This window comes from Sander lucioperca, chromosome 11 (genome assembly GCF_008315115.2).
Source record: "Sander lucioperca isolate FBNREF2018 chromosome 11, SLUC_FBN_1.2, whole genome shotgun sequence".
Taxonomy (NCBI): Eukaryota; Metazoa; Chordata; class Actinopteri; order Perciformes; family Percidae; genus Sander; species Sander lucioperca.
This window is the reverse complement of record NC_050183.1, coordinates 36,887,459-36,906,537: the sequence shown is the minus strand read 5'-3', so window position 1 is coordinate 36,906,537 and position 19,079 is coordinate 36,887,459.

Genomic DNA, 19,079 nt, shown 5'->3' with positions numbered 1-19,079 from the left:
TAAATGAAAAAATATATGAATATATTTTTTTTTCTTAAGCAATACATTTCAGTGTGACTTGTGATAGAACATTTTCTTTTTTTAGGTAATAAATAAATAAAAAACAAAATGAGTACGTCAGGTTGTCTCCATGAGTATTCATTACTAGCCCATTCAAAAGTCAATCATTGAGTGAAAGCTGCTATTCATTCTAATATTTCATGTGAGAATCCATTTCCTGAAGTAACATTATATGAGTGGCACATGAAAAACTAGAGAAGCTTGGAATTGCATTGATAAAATATTGCCTTACTCTACAAAAGCTAATGTAATTGATGATTGGACTGAACCATCTCGGCTGGATGAGGGGTGGACACGGCCTATAAATGGATTACTATGGGCCTTCAGAGTAGAGGCCCAGAGGGTCTGGGGGCTCAATGGACAAAGGAAAGTCAAAGAGCTCACTCAGTGTTGAGTCCAATCACATATATTTCTGTACATGTTTTCCTACACAATACATCTGCACAGAAAACTGAAGTTCAGGTGCAGTTTTCAACCAACAAAAGTAGTTCAGACTTTTAGTCAACCTGCAAAATGAAAAAGAACGAGGGGCCAAGGGTGTGTGTGTGTGTGTGTGTGTGTGTGTGTGTGTGTGTGTGTGTGTGTGTGTGTGCAGCCCGGCTCAAGATGAGACAGAATATGGAAGTTGAGTGACAGATTGGAGAAGGAGAAAGAGCTTATGTGTAGCCTCACTTCCTGACACAATGTACTTAAAGCAAAAGGTGTTTTTGAAGCATGCACTTGTAGCTCCCCACTCTTGTAAAGCAGCGAGGCTGAGAACAGAGCTTGACTTGGAGCATCAATGACTATTTGAAGGAGGATTAAACATCAAAGAGCAAAGCAACTGTATGTCAAAGCATGGCTGAGGCAGGGCCCCAATCACAGGGCACACACACACACACACACACACACACACACACACACACACACTGTGAGAAGCTGCAACATAGCAAGATGACAGACAGACAAATGCTCCTGCACTTCATAGTCCATATAGATAGGCTGACCTATTACACGTCTCTCAACAAGCATCCATGCTTTTGTTTTACAAGGATTTGTTCAAATTGCTGGTAATTCTACATCAAAATGTTTTCCAGCCAGACAGGCTGGAGAACTCGTCTTGTTTACACCTCCGTTCTGATAATGACCAAGGACTAGAAATGTGTCTCTTGGCCTTTTTTTTTATAAGCCTGGCCTCCTTTCCTCTTTCTGCAGAGATGATTCTGGTAATGAAAGCTTCCCACACAGTGGCCTTCTGCTCATAAGCAAACACGCCTCCTCTCCATCCATGGCCTGTGGTGAACGCAAGGCCGGCAAAGTTTCATAAGGGAAGCTAGAGATCTAAGGGGAATATCAACGATAGCTCATTGATTTGCTCACCAATAGCCAATGGTCATGCATTTCCCTGAAACCACAGGGATAGATAAGAGGAACATGCTAAATATGGAGCAAAGTAAGCTATTTTATCAGCGTCCATCCCCGTGAGGTAAACCCAAGCAATGTCAGATTCACAGCTATCACTTTGTTATTCAACCTGGTATAATGTTAGGTAGCAGTTTCTGTCCACTGTCAAGTTTATTTTGTACATTTAAATCTTTTTTGGCATTGAGCTACACCCAAGCATATCTGAAGTGGAATCTTAACAGAGATGTGGATGAAATATAAAGCTTAAATATAAATAATCTGGGCGCCTGGGTAGCTCACCTGGGAGAGCAGGCGACCACACATAGAGTGTTACTCCTCGATGCAGCGGCCGCAGGTTTGACTCTGCCCTGTGGCCCTTTGCTGCATGTCATTCCCCCCTCTCTCTCCCCCCTTTCATGTCTTCAGCTGTCCTATACAAATAAAGGCCTAAAATGCCCCAAAAAGAATCTTTAAATGTAAATAATCTAAAGAGACAAACAGAGATCGGGATTTAGAAAATCGTTTTATTATACAAGTGGAACAACTGTGCTCATTTAGTTGACAGTTGATTTTTCTGACATGAAACATGTTTGGATGTTCTGTGGCCTTCCCTTGAATACCTGGTGGAAACTTGAACTCATCTTGAGATACTGTATATGTGCAAATTTACATCTTTCATTTGTTTATGTTTTTATTGGGAACCACCCACCCCAAATTTTAAAAGGACAAAGCTGTTGTTACTCTATCAATTTCTTATTGTCAACAAACCCAAAAACCCAATGCATTAGTCCGTCTGTCACTTCTTTCGGATATTCCTGCCCTGTCTGTTGCTCTCAGCCCCAACCTCATTTACTGAAGGCATACATCTTTAAAAGTAACAAGTATACAGTTTATTTTTTGTTTTTTTAATAAAAGGCTCAGGGGGAGTTGGGGACTAGTTTCAGCTGTGGTTTAATACATATTTGGTGCTCTAATGAGTATTTACGGCAGCAGGATGGTATATGTGGGATTGACTTAAATTATACCATTACCAAAATATTAATTCTGATTGGCTGGAAGGTGTATATTAGTAACTTTTAGTAACTGGACAGTATAATCTGTCACATATGACATATATGTTTGTTGCATTAATTGTATTGATTGTGTAATTGTATTACACTCTAGCTAAGGACAACAACAGTGAGACTTAGCTACATAGCTTGGGGCTAAAGTTATGTTAAATTATGTGTAATCACCAACAACAACCAAAAACAAAAATAAATAAATAAAGATGAGTGGTTTCAGCCCCTGTGTCATCCATTACAATGACGGAACGCACAAGTTGTCAGGTATTATCCCTGATATAAACTACACTGCCCATGTTCATGACAATAAAGGAACATGTGCAACATGTGTGACTCTTTTGGTATGACTAGTTAATCGTATCAATGAATAGTTGGTTTTGGTCTTTTCATAGAATTTGTGCACAATAAGAAAAAGTATATAATACCAAAAGCCTTTTCTTTTCAGTGTGGATGTGTTGTTGTTTTTTTTAAACTTATCTTTTCATTTATGAATTTGTCAACCTGCAAACAAAATATAGGAACAAGAAAAAACAATTATAATGCTCCCTTGGTGGGAAGGTTTCTCCTTCACTTGCCAGTTTGGTGAGACTCAAACAAATCAAACCATAAGACAGTTGACACACATTTACAATGAATATTTGCATGTGCTCTTAAACTGAATCTGTGTCTTTTGACTGTTTGCCATTTACATATTTACATTTTACTGGATATAACATGAGCAAGAATTGCAGCTGATGCATTCACATGGCTTCCAGTCATAATGCAACTATCAAGAGCCTCTTCTGAGAAGTCACTGCCTATTTCTGACTGCATCTGACTATCAGTCTCAGCCTCCACACATATCTGCTGCTTTCTGCAAGCTTGCCGTCTGTGAATGTAACTACTTTAGATACAGAAAAGAACAGAGAGAGACAGAGAGAGAGAGAGAGAGAGAGAGAGAGAGAGAGAGAGAGAGAGGCTCAGCTGCCACCGCAAACTGAAACCCTGTGGCTCTGGGATCGGGAGGAGTTCCGCAGAGTTGGGGTTTCACACGCCGTTGTGTGATCTAAGATAAGACACGCTCAGCTGTATCCTTCCTTCACTTAAAAATACACACATGCACACACAAGCATAACGGAAAATATTCCAGGATGTCTCACTGCACGGAAGCGAGTATCGTAATTGTAATATATTCTAATAATGAAAGTTCATGGCATATACAGTATGTGTACTTATTTGCGTTTGTGTGTATGTGGGGGCTGTATGTCTTATGTGTACTCTCATACGTTGGTTCAAAAACCACTGACAGATAACTAAAGTATTTCTTGAAAGAAGTAGAAAACATAGATAGATGTATTCAATGTTCTCCCTGAACATCTCAATCCCAGTTCCACCACAGAGAGCAGGGACAAATGATTTTAGCCTCTGCTAATCAATAAAACACGTAATGATGTTAAAGAAATAGTTTGACATTTTAGGAAATACGAATATATGCTTTCTTGCCGAGAGTTAGATGAGAATATTGATACCACTCTCACACGTGCTAAATATGAAGCTACAGCCAGGGGACGGTTAGCTTAGCTTAGTTTAGCGCACAGACTAGAAACAGTAGGAAAACGCTAGCCTGGCTCAGCTGCTCAAAAGTCACCAATTAACACATTTTAGCTCATTTGTTTGATCAATACAAAAACCGAAGAATAAAAATGAAGCTAACTAGCTTCATATTTACCATGTGTCACTCTTATTATCTAACTAAATTTCCAAACTGTTAGACTGTTCCTTCAAGAAATGTTCTTTTAACAATCTTTCAACTTTTCTGGATCGTATAATCATCCATGGATGCATATTTTTTTTGGTGCTTTAGCTACTTTAGTTTCTTTGCCTCACAATGTGTGTAACACAGATTCAGACTGAACAAATCACTAAGTGTCTAACAGGAGACACAGCCATTATAGGGAGACATTTTAATCACTAAGTGTCTAACAGGAGACACTAGCCATAATGGGGATACATTTTAAGGGTAAAATAAATTACGTTCTTTTTCAGATGTTTTTCAAAACTCTCCCTTTCCACTCTTCCTACATTTTGTTATCATGCATGTTATTCTCTTATTTAAGTGCATGCTTTTATCATTTTACATAAGGACAACAAACAACCTCTTTGCTCTCATGAAAGCCCCATCTGCACCAGAGAGTAATGAAGCGAACACACTGAAGATGCATTTTCTTCAGGTCAGGGCATAGACATCAGAGCTCGGCCTCACAGTCTCCTCCTCTGTAAGACCCAGGGCTGTTTGCATGGTCAGCAGGGACCTTGTTGTCTTTTGTCTATTTGTGTTTATTCCCTGCACAGTTGAAAGAGAAGAATGGCTGTCTGTTTGAAACATTACCTGATGGATATTTATGCAGCTGCGAGGCTGTGAAGAGAAGCTTTGATATGACACACACACACACACACACACACACACACACACACACACAGCCTGCGCATGCGCGAAAGCGTCACACGCAGCATGCTGTTGTACGGATGTTTTTTCAATGTTTATGAACGAGCACTGCACTAGTACACACAATTCCTCTGTGAAACCCTGAAAAAGCCATGTGTGGGCCACTGCAGGACAAGTGAACACACATGCACACAATACACTCAAAGGTGCTCAGCTGTCTATCCCCATCGGTGTGGAGCTGACCTTTTAAACTTGACCCTGTGACCACAGAGACCATGGTTAAAATAAACCCTGGAAACTGGGTAAACAGGATGTGTACACCCACCCGGACATATGGCACTCACTAATCAAACACTACTGAGCCGGGAGAAAAAAGAAGTGGAAATCATCTATGTGGAAGCAACGAGTGCACAGCATTATTACAAACCTACGGAACTGTAACATAAATGGATCAAGCTGCTTAGCAACAAAACCAGCTCCTGGAGCTCAGAGAGAGAGAGTTCTCTCATCAAATGTACTGTCATTTATTTTAAGACTAAGACAACTACTTCCAAGAGGGGGTTGCAAATGTCAAAGTATTACATACAGTGAGTGGAGTTCCCTGTCACCAATCATCTATACCTACAGTATACTATTTTGTCAGAAGCTGTTGATGTATCCTTCCCGCTGGCGTCATTGTCAGTTGACATGAAAGCTGTGGAAAGGCTGCTACGATCAGTTAACCTTTTTCACAACGATTAAAAAAAAACATAACTCATTACTGTAACTACGATCAGCATGTACAGCTGCATCAATCTCATCCACACTTGTCGCCATATCTGTCCCAATGTTACTGTCCCTATTTTAGCTATTTATGTAGGAAGATAACATCCTTTCTTCAACGTAGGGAAACAGCCATCAATAGGCCACAACAGCAGACATGTTTGAACCACTAAATAATTTTGATCACATTGCATGATCTTCATCAGCAGATGGAGTTGGCCCAGCTGTCATGGTATTGTCGATTGAAGCATTTAAGAAAATATATTCAACTGCAAATTAAACTGAGTAAACTTCATCTGCTGAAGAGGATCATGCGATATGATCAAAAGCTCCAAAACAGCTACTAAATGGACCTTGAGATTTATTTTGTCACTTTTAATCTTTTGTTGTCAAAAAAAAAGTAGAAATGTATTTTGGTCCTTAAATAATTTGGGATAAAAGACTACTTTCTGCTGTCCCTGTGTGCTGGGTGTCTACACACAGGTCTCTGCCCTTTGAGTGTTGCTGTGACTCACAGATTTGGCACTTGGGAGGCTTCTGGCAACTGTCATATGTCAAATGTTCTTTTTGTTGGTGTCCTCCACCTCTCGCTCTCTCTCTCTCTCTCTCCTCTGAGAAGAAGATCAGGCACCTTTCAGCAGTTGCTCTAGTGACCTTTAGCAGCTGTGGGGGTGAAATTGGCTGCGCTTCCTTCACCTCATCCTTGTTCTCTCTCGCTCTTTCTGCATCTCTCCCCGTCTCATGTAGGCCTATGAAAACACGCCCCTGGTCTACAGAGCTGACATATCACAAAGTGGGCATTGCGCTGTGTTTCACAACCTCAGGACTTTGCATGAAAACGATTGTTGCCTGAATGACGTTAAAGGAACGCTATTTTCTGTTAATCTTCCCTTGACAGCCTGTGTAGCACATGGCACTTTGCACAAAAGAATGCTGACATTCACCCTGCCCCAATATATCTACACTACTGGTCAAAAGTTTGGGGTCATTTAGTAATTTCCATTCCACTCCATTACAGACCGAATACCAGCTGAGATCAGTTGCATTGCTTTTTAATCAGGGCAGCAGTTTTCAGATTACATTATGTGCTTACATAATTGCAAAAGGGTTCTTGACTGTTGTAGAAAGAAGTGGCTGATCTTTAATGCAATATCTACATTGCCAATTATCAGCAACCATTCATCCAATGTTCCAAAGGCACATTCTGTTTACTAATCTGATATCATTTTAAAAGGCTAACTGAGAAAACATTGGAGAACCCTTTTGCAATTATGTAAGCACATAATGTAATCTGAAAACTGCTGCCCTGGTTAAAAAAACAATGCAACTGATCTCAGCTGGTATTCTATCTATAATGGAGTGGAATGGAAATTTCTAAGTGACCCCAAACTTTTGACCGGTAGTGTATATACACAGTACAGCCTGGTATGGCAGCACCCAGTAACCCAGGGCTGTTAATGCCAAACTGGCCTGGAAAGTCCAACATTAACAAAGTACAAACACTGGTCTCATCTATAACATGGCACAGTTTGGGTCTCCAGAGTCTTACCGATAGTAGATACTCGGGCTTGTTGCCTAATTAGGCCTGTGTTAGAATTAAATGTGAGAGGTGTAGTGTTGCCTCTCTGTGCTGACCATGCTTCTTGTACAAACGATGTGATTCCTTGTGCTAAGCACTCAATGAAAAGGGCAGGCCAGCGGTTTGGATGCCCTCCAACAGGTATTCACGGAAGCCGGGCGTGAGGGCAAGAGCGAGGGGAGAGATGGAATGAAAAAAGGAGTGCAAGGCAGATAAATGTACTAGGGCTGTCAAACGATTACATTTTCTTAATCGCGATTAATCATTGAATTTATATAGTTAATCGCGATTAATCGCATGTTTTATAACATGACTAAAATTCTATTATTTTGCATTTCAGAACTGTTTTTAAGTACATATTAACAATGGAAAGCAATTCTTACCAGTGTGTCTTGATTGGGAATCAAATGAACGCAAAGAAAATTACTTTATGAACTTGATTTTAAGATTTGTATTTGTTTATTATATTTAATCTAGTCACACATTTGAATCTAGAGTCAATATTAGGTTTGGGTATTGTTTGGTTTGGATACCGGTGCTAAAGTGGTACTTTTAAAACAGTACCGGTGCCTTTAATGGTGCCTGAACTGATACTTTTTAAGAAAGTTAAAAAAAAGGTTACTAAACAGTTGTTTATTGCTAAGGCCATATCGTCAAAATTAAATGTTTAATAATAATGTAATCACTATAACAATAACTTATTTCACTAGTAAATAGATGTTGAATGACAAAAACAACCACCAGATGGGAAAAGGGCATTTAACAACAACTTTGAATGCACCACGAGGCTGTAAATTATGTGTGTGTTTTATCGACAACAGCAGCTGCAGGTTGTTACATCCCGGTGTCGGAATCCTCTACAGTGAAATACAGACAAACTTTACACCGTTTAGCGTTAGCTGTCAGCATTGTAACGTGTTTAATCCAGCTACTAGCTAGCGGTAGGCTAACGTAAGCTGCTGTCGAGTATAGTGTTAACTAGCTTGGGTCGGGCTCGGGCTGTTATTTTCGGCCCGGGCCGGACCCTTGATCAAGCAGTTTTTAAAAAAAATTTTTTTATCCATTACCTATTTAGCCTAATTGGGTGGGGAGAAAGCTGTGCCATAATCAGAAATATTATAAATATGTATATATAAGCTATATAAAAGTAACCAATGTGTACAAAACTTAGGCTGCAGTTACAAAATGCAGCACTTCATGCGCGGAGTCTCGCACACATCACACTGGGCCTGCTGTGCTGTATTGTGTATCTTAAGTGCAACATGGAGCTTGAAGATGTAAAGAAAAAAAGAAAAACAGGAGAATTACCTTTGAGCAAGTGTGGAGGAAAGTCGGAGGTATGAAAGCAGTTTAAACAAGTCGTGGGCAGTGACAACAATATGTTGTTCATCATTTCTTTTTTTTACGTTTCTTCATTCGGATCCATTTGCGATCCGTTCCATTCTGAATAAACAAACAGCGCAGTTTACAGGCATCGTCCTTGTTGCATTATTCTAAACAGATTTCTGCAGTTCAAACAACTCTGAACTGTAACGGCCCACGTATTAAAAAAGTGTCGGGTTTAAATCGGGCTCAGGCTCATAATTAGAGTTAATGTGTCGGGCCGGTCTTGGACGCAACGTGCTCGGGCTCGGGTAGGTTCGGGCTTGATTTTTTGGGCCGATCTAAGCTCTAATGCTGACAGCCCTAAAATGTACAGTTTTGCATTTTCCTCCCTGCCATCCCTGCTCGCCTCCGCCATCCCTCTCGCTCCACTTATTCAGCTACCCTTCCATTCATCCACCCTTGACCCCGCCATAAGTGAATGTGGCGCTGTGAGTTATGGAATAGCTTTACAGTGTGCTGAAATGTAAATGACTTGGACTTTCTCCAGCCCGGAGCTGAGGCAAGCCGAGCCGTGCAGGATCTTGTTCGCCCCTCCCTCCGAGACGCCATGCAGGGCAGGGATTCTGCTAATCAGCTCCAAAGTATGTGGGACAGTAGTCTGTGTTTAGAAAAGGACAGAGGTCCTTTTTAGGGAGCCAAAGTCCCAGCTCCCAAACACAAAACAACACTTTTTTGACAGCCATATCTCTCTCTCTCTCTCTCTCTCTCTCTCTCTCTCTCTCTCCTCTCTTTGGGCTCTCTGAGTCTTTCCCCCTCTTTCTTGTTAAGCAACGAGGAAACACCGGTTGTATGCGTGGGTTTAACACAGTTTCCACTGAGAAAAGGTACATTTGAAACCTCCAACTCAACTGCAAGAGGGGCAGAAAAACGGCTCTGATAGTGGTTCTCTGTTGGATACTATCTTGTTAGCGATAGAAATATAGTATAGTAACAACAGACTCCAACCTAACCTGCTTTATGCTTTATCCTTTTTTCACAGTCCCTTGAAATACCATGTCAAGTATCACCCACATTTACATTCCATTTAACTGTATGTGGAGATAATTGTGTGCAAATGGGTGAAGTTGCGAATGCTGATAAGGAGCGTGGCACAGGCTGTGTGTGTGTGTGTGTGTGTGTGTGTGTGTGTGTGTGTGTGTGTGTGTGTGTGTGTACCGACTGTGTGTGGATACTGTTAATGGTGTTTATTTGACTTTGGGGGAAGCCCTGTGCCCATTGTTCATAAAACCCCATATATGGTAATGTAAACACAGTGCTTCGTAACTCGTAACTCGTGCACACAAAAATGAATGAACACAGGAAGACCCACTCTGGCAGGAAGTGGCAGCTGCTGCCATGGCAACAAACTGAAACCCGAAACAGCAAGGGAGAGAGACTCGCCTTTCTCGCTGTCTTGACGTCATTTCTAGTATGCTACGATTAAAATACAGCAGCTGCAGAGCACACGCAGAGCAAACAAAGATACAGGGAAGTTTCGGGTGCTTACAGAAAAATAACGAAGTATTTTGCCAGTGTTGTCCTTTCAAGAAAAACATTGCACTGAAAAATCCCCATCTGCTTACCACTGTCAAGGGCAATGATTTAAAAGCAGCAATGACAGCATTAACAATAATAACAATAATAATAATAGCATATGATAAAGAGTGAAAATATGCAAGTGCATCTGTGTTAATGCCAAATTAACAATATGGTCGCGACACATTTTTAAACTCTAGCAGTGACGGTTTAATAGCTCAGTGGTGTGTATGATATGAGTGCAGTTTTATTGTTTACAACCACTGGTTTAGTAAATCTGTGCTTCTCAGTTCTGGCTGAGAATGCAAACCAGTTTGATGCCAACAGGACTTCACCAAAATGAAAGAGAGAGTGAAGGAGCAATAAGATCATCGGTTAAAATTATGTTGTGTGGCTTCAGAGGACGAAATACGATGGAACAAAGCAATTATCACCACCAGCTGGAAGGTTGATGCAAACTGGGAAATGGAGGAGGACTGTGGGCATGCATGCATGCATTAAGGACGAAGCAAAAAAAACCCAAAAAAACCCCGCCAGAAGCATGCATCTCATGCTGTCAAATTTTTTAGGTCATGGCTCAAATAGAGTATGTCATAGGCCTTGATGCCTTCGGGACTGAAGCAGTTAACTTATTTCTTTAACTATCTCTGCAGAAAAGCTTTTTCCAAATTGTTTATAGCTGGTATTACCTAGAAAGTAGCTTTTCTTTCCTTGACTAAATATGTTTTGCTTCTATTAGTCACTCTGCTGACCCATTTAGGCTGAACAGTCCTTGTTGCTACAAACCTAAAACAACATAGAATTTAATAAAGAAAGTCAACATAATGGGGAAATTTCAGCCACTACCCAAGCAGGTGATTTGTTGTCAGAGAGTAAAGTGTCCTAGGCCAAAAAAAAAAACGGACTCCCTCGTGGCCTGGCTCATCTTTCCTTTGCCTTTCACCCCCTTGCCGCCTAATTAAAAACTCTGCATCCATACAAATTTATCCAGCTCCATCGCCACAACAGTCCCTCACTCATTAGCCGCGGCCTTATCCTTTGTAATTAGCTGTTGCTTCTTAATACCGCTGCTGTATAATAGAATTGAGGTTTAAAGAAAGGGGGTCAGATTTCATTTGGCCCTCAAGGCTAAATCCATAGACAACAAACCTCTTTTAAATGGGGGTAGGGGAGGGGAAACAAGTGGGCGTCTGTGTGTTGGTGGTGGGGGTGGGGGTGCTTACAGTGAATGAGGCACGTGCAAGAGGATAGGTGGCTTAAGAGGAGGTGTGTATGCATGCAGATAGGGGAGGGTTGGGGTAAACCCTGAGCCCACAACCACCCACACTGACCCCATGTGCTTTGCAAGATGGGAGGCTTGGCTCCAGTTACACACACACCTACGGTGGCCCTATAATCATCCAGACAGATTTGTCTCCCCCCTGCCCCCCCTTCTCTACACACACCCCCCCTTCCACCCCATCATCCCTCTTTTCCTACAATACTCTGAAAGGCAAGGGACAGGTGCTGGTGCCTCGTGGGTTTTAAGCTCCTCAAAAATGGTCTTCCACTTATTAGCCCTTTGCACACACACACACACACACACACACACACACACACACACACGCACGCACGCACGCACACACGCGCGCGCACACACACACACACACACACACACACACACACTGATGGGAATGCAGCATTGTTATTCCATGTCTGTCAGTGGTTATGATTTATGATTGTAAATCTCTCAGAGGAGCCATACGTTGAAACATCTGTGTCTGTGACAGTAAGTAGGATTCTGGGGTGTCAGCAGTTGTGTTGCCAAATTCTGCTTTTGTTGGAACCATTTTATTCAATCTGTTAGGTCAGTGGCAGTCAAGTACTATGTAGGTTTGTAACATTTGTGTTGTATGTACAAATGTAATAACAGTAAACCAAACACAAGCGAGAGCCAGCCGCACTGAAGTCATCGTCCTCAGTGTTGTTTAGGGGAATTTGGAGGATTTTAACAACCTTGAAAGTTCCTGTTTAACCATTGCATACACGTGTGGTGTTTTTGACTTGGGTCCAAAATCTTTAAATGTGTGTAGGCAAACCATTTTAAATAAAAGTAAAATGATGGAATTTATTTCCCCACCAGAGTTAAACTCCTGGCATAGCCGTTAATGGGCTTACACGCCCAATTCAATTCAATTCAATTCAATTTTATTTATAGTATCAAATCATAACAACAGTTATCTCAGGACACTTTACAGATAGAGTAGGTCTAGACCACACTCTATAATTTACAAAGACCCAACAATTCTAGTAATTCCCCCAAGAGCAAGCATTTAGTGCGACAGTGGCGAGGGAAAACTTCCTTTTAGGAAGAAACCTCGGACAGACCCAGTCTATTGGTAGGCAGCGTCTGACGGTGCCAGTTGGGGGTGTGATGAACAGTAGCAATAATAGTCGCGATAGTAGTTGTAGTAGTTCATGGTGTAGCAGGGCACTGCAGGGCGTTACAGGGTGTAGCAGGACGTAGCAGGGTGTAGCAGGGTGTAGCAGGACGTAGCAGGGTGTAGCAGGGTGTAGCAGGGCGCGGAGCAGGACCACGGCGACACCTGCAACCATGATTTAGGTGACACTCTAATCCAGGGAAAACTGCTGGGTGAAAAAAAACATAAGGACTCTGGGGAATAAGCTCCCCAGAGCTAGGTTAGTAACAAGCATTTCTGGGACATGGATGCACACAGATGGAAAGAGAGAGGAGAGCGGAGCTCAGTGTGTCAAAGGAAGGAAGTCCCCCGGCAGTCTAAAACTATAACAGCATAATTAAGAGCCGGTGCTAGGTAAACCTGAGCCAGTTCTATAAGGGTTGGTAGATGAATCTGACAACTATAGTGAACACATACATACAACAACAAATTCATGTTGATTATTCAGCTAGTCAAATGCAGTGTATCAGCAGCCATGTCTCCTACAAACTATGATTATGTATTGCTCATTTCCTTTGACAGAATATGCTTTGGAGGAAATGTAATTGCTGTCTAGATTACTGGTACATTCAATAGCATTGTTAGACAGTACTTTATACTGAGGTCATAAGGAGCAGAATGGTGTGGATGGTTACACATACAAAGCTTTTTCATTTTAATAATAAATGGTTATAAACATGTCAGTGATTACTATTTTTCAATATTTAGCAATTATTACCATCATTTCCAACCCAAGCGTTTTTGTAGCTTAAGCCTACTAACATGTGTACCGGTACACAAACCCCAGTCTCCGGTTGCTATGTAATGGGCAGACATTTAAAAAAAAGTCTTACTTTTTTAGTATTTAATCACAATCATGATCTTTATATAACCTTGACCAAGACCTTTGAGTTGCTTAAATATCGGCATATAAACAGTAATCATGAGTTTTAAAAATGAATGGAAATTATAGTCAATGCCATTTTTATTTCTCCATTAATGATGTATTTTATGTGTCAGGGTTACCCAGTAACAAAGGAGCCATGAGTGACACATCACCGGCCCTCCAGTAGATACCACTGAGTGTGATCCAATTGTCCATGGTGGGATCAGTGGATCATCTGGGACCCTCCTGCTAGGCTGCCCTCCCTCCTTGCCTCCCCCAAAACAGTGTGAGGGCTCTGGTACAACAGGGGGGCGATGATCAATAGGGATTGTGTGTGTTTGATTGTCTGTGTGTATATGTATGTCTGGGGCGGTCTGTTTTCCAGTCTGTGTGTGTATGTGTGTGTGTGTGTGTGTGTGTGTGTGTGTGTGTGTGTGTTTTCCATCTGTGTGTGTGTTTAAGTGAGGTGAGGAGGGGGGTGAGGTGTCTTTTAGTTCAGTGGTATGGTTGTGACTGATAGGGTGGCGGGCCCCAGCGTGTGGGGGCCCAGGGGACCGGCCCTGTATTGGCGGATGCTGTAAAGAGGCTTTCTGTTCCCCCATCGATCCAAACATGTCAATTAGACAGATTCAAATAAATGTGCCCTCAACCTCAGCAGGCCGGCTGTATGCAGAGCCTCCCATGTAAAGGACACCCATGTATCAGCCCCCGTGTCACCGGAGCTGTGGGATACCAAAGGGCCTTCTGGGTTAGAATTGACCGAGTGCTTTTTCCGCTGCACAGATAGTTTTTCACCTTGACCCCGGCCTTCAGTGTCTGGCGGCAGACAATATGTGTGACACTGCAGAGATCATGTAGGTGAACTACCTTTTATGGCTCAGCCTCTGACTTTCCCTTTGGTTTCTCTGAAAAACCAACTGCCGTTTGCAAAAATGAAAGCGGGGAAACTGTGCCAGAGCTTGTTTTTGTTTTGAGAAAAAAAAGATAATCTTTTGAATAATAGCGTGAAACCCAGGTTGGTTGCGCTTATAAAAAATGACTTTCAATAATGTTTTAGAAAAAGTGAGGTGTTTCTGCTGCAATGGGGTTCTTTTAACCATTATATGTACAAATTACACATTACTGCAAAAGGAGAAAAATAAACTTTTATTAGAATAGTTCTTGTGCTTGATTAGTTGATCTTTTTAGAACACAAACATGTAAAAAAGTTCAAATTCATAGCCTGTATATGAATATATACTAATATTGGAAAAATAAATCACACACATGGACATTGCGCTGTTTACATAGCAATTGCTCGACATTTTGGGAATTGGGCTTATTCACTTTTTGGGAGTTAGTTAGAGAAGATCGATACTACTCTCATGCCTGTAGGTTGATATTTAGCTGGAGCCAGCAGCCGGTTAGCTTAATTTAGCTTAGCTTAGCACAAAGACTGGAGACGGGGAAATGGCTAGCCTGGCTCTGTCTGAAGGTAATCCACCTACTGGCATCTCTAAAGCTCACTAATTAGCACGTTATATCTTGTTTGTCCAATCCATACGATTCAATCCAAAGTGTAAACACTATAATTTGACGCGTTACAGGGGCATGTGTACAAGACTCTCTGTTGGATGACACCACTCACTTTCTACAGTCTCCACAGAATTGTCTTTTTTACAGATTGAACAAACATGAAAAAAACGTGTCAATGGATGAGTTTTAGGGCCCTGACACACCAACCAGACGGGCCGACCGCCGGCAGAAAAGCCAGTCGGACTGATCAGTCGGGTCCCGAGGTCCAAAAAATGCCTCAGAACACACTGACGCGACGCCGACTTGAGCGTACGCTCTGCGCCTGTGCGAAACGTAATACGTCTCCATACCAGCAGGCGGCGCTGCTCTGTATTGTTTCCATTAACAGTCTGATTATTTCCCAGAAAATGAAAACCGGCAGCTGATTGGACGAACGCGTCACGTGGTTCTTTTTTCTCCGGAAATTCACAGCCAGACTGTCATGGCGGCTTGTTCAGAATACGATCTCATATCATACTAAAATAGTTCACCGAAACGCGAGAAATAGGCCGTGCAGTTGCGGCTCATCCGCTCCCCATTTCCGGGTGAGTCCCGACTGCCCTGTCCCCGACTGAACATGTTGGGTCAGCCCAAATGAATGGCGACGGCTCCTCGGATGGCCGACGGCACGGGACACACCGAACAGACTCGAGTCACGGACCTCGCCAGACGGCCCGACGCCCGATTATCGGGCTGGTGTGTCTTCTCTCTTAGAGGTGCAGTTAGGCCGAATTTGTTACCTTTGTTTCCCCTGGTCTTTATGCTAAGCTAACCACCTGCTGGCAGACACGAGAGGGCTATCAATCTTCTCATCTAACTCTCCACCAGAAAGTAAATAAACGTATTTGCCAAAATGTTGAACTTTTGCTTTGAATTAAAATACAAACATATTGCTCCATTGTGTCTGAACACACACACACACACACACACACACACCACACACACACACACACACACACACACACACACACACACACACACACACGCACGCACACAAATAGACATTGAAGAGCCCAGATAAGACTATAAAATTGACTGTGTCCAAACAAGCCCACCATTATAGAGACAGATTGGGGGTGAAGCCTCTTGAAGATAATGACAGGGAAAAGTGAGAGAACCCCTGACTGGATGTGATAAAGTGATACTACCTGCATCTCGTACTCTCGCTCCATAACCCCTCCTGCTCCATATTCCCTCCTCTCCATCAGCCCTCTCAACGCAACTCTTCACGCCTCCTTCCCCTGAGCAGACACCCCTGTGAGAGGACGCTCCACCCCCTCCTCTGTACCCTCCGTACGGATCAGTAGGATTTACTGTGCACTCGTCCACAGTGCTCAGCCGGCCACACACGCCCTCGGGTCGATCCAGGTCGAATTCAATTTGTAAGATATTATGTATTGATCCCCTGTGCTCCGTCCTGGCCCCCTCCCCACCCTCTGCACAGCCCTGGCAGGCACTCATTGACCCACATTCACGATTTCTTGGATCATCATCATCACAGAAGTGTGGCAGTCTGAGCCAGTATTAGGGTCGGTGGCCTTAGGCCTTTTGTGGCGACCCTCCGTTACATCTACAGCCTGAGATCTTCTAAACACCTAACAGTGCTGATCCATTTTTGCGACACAACTGAAGCGTGGTGTCGCAACGTCATACATCCATGGTTGATGCTCCATGCAACTGACCGGCAGCTGATTGGATGACATGGGTCTGGCTTCTCGAGAATTTCAACCAAGTGTCATGGCGGCTCGTTGAGAATACAATCTCATATTTTACGAAAAAAGTTCACCGAAACTTGTTTCTGAAAACATTTTAAGCAAGAAATAGGCCATACAGTTGCTGAATCTATCTTCATTTCAGATCGACAAAGGTTAGTTTGAAAGATTTTCGTCTATTTCTACTGGATAGTTGCATCGTGTTCAACGGATTCATTTGCATAAAGATGGGCATCGGCCAGCTTTTGGACGCGCAGCATTTTTTCAATTGCATAGAGTGGAGCGCGGCGCGACAGAAGCGTCGCAAGGACAAATGGATCACTAGCGTAATACTGTAAAGTAGGAGCAAGCTTCTGTTGAAGGTGCTGCTTGGGTTGAAAAGATGCATCATAAAATGTGTTGTGACAGCTCTGTCAATGCTCAAGAGACCTCTTTTATGAACATTTGTCAGCGTGAAATGTTTAGTTGAATTAGTCTTTGGTAAAAGCATATTTCGAGAAATGACTTAAACGGAAGACAGATGGATTTAGCCTCTGTTTTACCTATTTCTATAACTCTTATGAAGAAGAGATAACCAGACCTCCCATTGCTTCCACTTATCATCACAGGCTGCTATTTAGCTTAGCCAACAGGCTCTAAATCTTTCAGATCAATAGTTGCTCCCCAGTCCCTCCATTAAACCCACAAGTAAATAATTCAAATGAGATAGTTAAGCCCCTTGGAATATAAATTGTCAAAGGAAAAAAAGGTCCTCATTATGATTTGGACGTGCGATTTACGGGCATAACATTCACTGTGGTGAGCTGGGGAGGGGAACAGGAAGGGGCCCATCTATAAATTTGCAGGTTAAATCAATGACTTTGACTGGATAAATTGAGATATGAAAAGCTTTTATGACTTTTCTATTACATTAACATCAAATATTCAGGAGGCTCCGGATCACTTTCCCATTAGGCGGATCGCGGTATTACAGTATTGTCAAAACAAAACACACGTTCAACCCAGTGCCTGAACACACACACACACACACACACACACACACACACACTCACACACGTCAGCATTGCAAAGCCTCAGACCCAGATTTGACCTAACATATTTTGGTGCAGCACAAATGACTAACACATGAACAGATGAGCGCAGGTCCTGCATGGCTGCCACAGATAAGAGAAATAAGGTCACATGCTAACAGGGGAGAAAGAGCTACGCCAAGGTGAGCAATGGCTATGACATTTCACAAACTAGGCTAATTCCTCTGAAAATTAAGAAAGGGCATGTTGCACGTTATTGCATCACAGTGGTGACCATGTTCAAAGCATATAGTCACTCTTTTTTCCTCCTTGCAGCTCTTTTTCTTCCCTGTGCCCAGTTCTTGTCAAGGAGACATTAGCCATCCCAACAAGCACACACATACATTACCATGCTTCATGCTGTGCATTCTAAAACAAAGCACGAAAAGTGGATACCCGCAGAAATTACTGAATGGAACAAAGCGAAAATCTTAAAGAACAAATGCGATTTAAATTCTTATCTCTGCCAGACACGGCATATAACTCCATTGTCCCAAACTGAGGACATGAGGGACCCTATGCATGCATATGTGGACTTAAGTGGGTAGCAAGGCATCCATGCGTGTGTGTGTGTGTGTGTGTGTGTGAGTGTGTGTGTGTGTGTGTGTGGGAGGGAGAGAGAGAGAGTCCCTGCGGTGTGATTGTAGGACGGCATTGTGGAGTTTCCTCGTCAGCATGTGGGATTCCCTCTGTTTACCCCTCCACTTCCTGTCCCAGCAAGGAAGCATGAAACACTCTCCGACCGACTCCCCTGGCAGGAAACACGCGCCCGCTCTGCTTTGTGACTCACATCATGACCTTCAGCCAAACCCTCATCACATGACAGTTTTAGAAGTGCCCAGGGGAAATTTAAATGCTCTAAGAATACAAACGTGCATGCTGACAGTGTATTTATATGTCCCTTTCAGTGTGCAGTATGTCTTTTGCCAAGGCCCTTTAACAATAACAGCATTACTCTGGGGTAAATTTAGCTGCTACAGTAAAGACACTGGTTCCTTTCAAATGACAAAAATCATAGTCAGGAAATGTGGGTAAACAGTTGAAAGAGTTTCCACTTAGTTGATCTACAGCAGGGGTCTTCAACGTTTTTTAAGCCAAAGACCCCTGAAAGAGAGACGGAGCAGGGACCCCCTACTACATATATTGATGTATTGATATAAAATGAAGTAGCATATTAAACTGGGCCTACAATAACAGCCTAAAATCTTGATACACACCTTTTTTTGCATAGAATACTGAGCTATT